Genomic DNA, 1,721 nt, shown 5'->3' with positions numbered 1-1,721 from the left:
CCAGCAGCTACAGTGACCTCAAGTGCATTTGGTGAAACTGGATCTGATGGCAAGATTCCAGTCTTCTTTAGTTGACTAACAATAATCTTGGTGTCAAATTTTTGAAGGTTTGAATCTTGTCCCTTATATCATCAGTCTCCACAGCAGTGTAAAAAGCTCAGCACCACTCAGGGTGGTGCCTTTTAGAGTGTGAGTGCCGCAGGGGAGAACAAGCACTTGTCCCTTGTGCTGTGTGCCAGATGATGCGATTAACATCTGCACACACCACACAACCCTGGCAGCTTGCAAGCTCATAAGATGGATTTGTTTTTAAGTTTTTATATCACATTTTTGTTAAATAAATGTTATCTTTTAGAAGAGTTTAGCATTTGTAGAAAAGTTACAAGGAGATTCCCTTGTCCTGTGAATACTACAATCCATATTTCTGATATTTTTTAAATGTATTTGGTAGAGGGTTTCACTCTGCACCTTGGACCCTTAGTAATTCTCCTGTTTTCAGCCTCCTCAGTGCTGTGATTACAGGCGTGCACCACCACATCCAGTCCAGTGCCCGGCTCAGTGCACCCAGGGGCAGGACCAGTAGAGCATGTGGGGCTGGGGATCAAGCCCCAGTCCCTCTGCTTGCCTAAGCAGGCACTTATTCTGCTAATGATCATCCGTAGCTCATTATTACTTTTTAACTTTCTGCTAAGCTCTGTTCCCGAGGGCCTCAGTCCTTCTTGGCAGCTGCCTTTCTCATTGCGGCCAGCACGTCGCTCAGCTTCTCATGCTTCCTCTTAGCGCCAATGTGCGTGCCCACCCTTTTCTGAATACAGAGGATGAAACCTGGGTCCTTGCACTTGCCAGGCAGGTGTTTAGACTTCCAAACCTGTGTAGATAGTTTATATAAAAATTAAATAAACAAGCAAACAGCTCTCAGTGATTTCCAGGAGTTTATGTAATTTTTTTTTTTTTTTCGGAACCGGGGATTGAACTCAGACCCTTGAGCTTGCCAGGGAAGTGCTTATTCTACTGAGCCATCTCCCTGGCCCCTAGATTTCCAGGAGTTTAAAAGCACATGGTGAATTGGTGAAGCATAGGGGAATTTTAGGGAAGTGAAACTGTTGCATGAAACAATCATACTGAATATTACATCATGATGGTATAGGAAATAGTTCAAATTGAATAATATTATGAGTTTGGCATTTGATAAACTCCATGGACTGATACAAAGGGAGAGTAAAAGATGTACAAAGTAAGGTATGTACTTAAAATTATACAGAATATTCCGCATCCTACAACATGTTAATAGATGAACCTGTGTGTAGGGTGATGAGAGAGAGGCTTGGAGACTCATTCTGTTTTCTGGTCCACTTTTACAGTACAGCTAAAGCTGTTCTTAATATTTAAGTTACTGTGCATATATGTCTTCATATCATAAAAAGTCAGATGAGTAGACACATTAATAAGTTTCAAGGAAGATTTCCTCATGGGATACAAGACAGTAATCATTTTCTTACTGTGCTTTGTATGCATAGCTACATGTGTAATTTTAAACACCTACCTTCCGATCCCTTTCCTTACTCAGGTAAGCCTTGATGAGCACACATATTACTGTTTTAAGATTTCCAGGGCCAGCCAAATAACTCAGTGGATTAAAGCACCTGCAAGCAGGTACAGGGGCTGGGGATTCTATCCCTGGGCCTGCCATGCTGGCCCTGCCCTCGGGGCCCACTGAGACA

Source organism: Octodon degus, unplaced genomic scaffold, assembly GCF_000260255.1.
Source record: "Octodon degus isolate 3935 unplaced genomic scaffold, OctDeg1.0 scaffold00924, whole genome shotgun sequence".
NCBI classification, from domain to species: domain Eukaryota; kingdom Metazoa; phylum Chordata; class Mammalia; order Rodentia; family Octodontidae; genus Octodon; species Octodon degus.
This window is presented reverse-complemented; position numbering follows the sequence as displayed.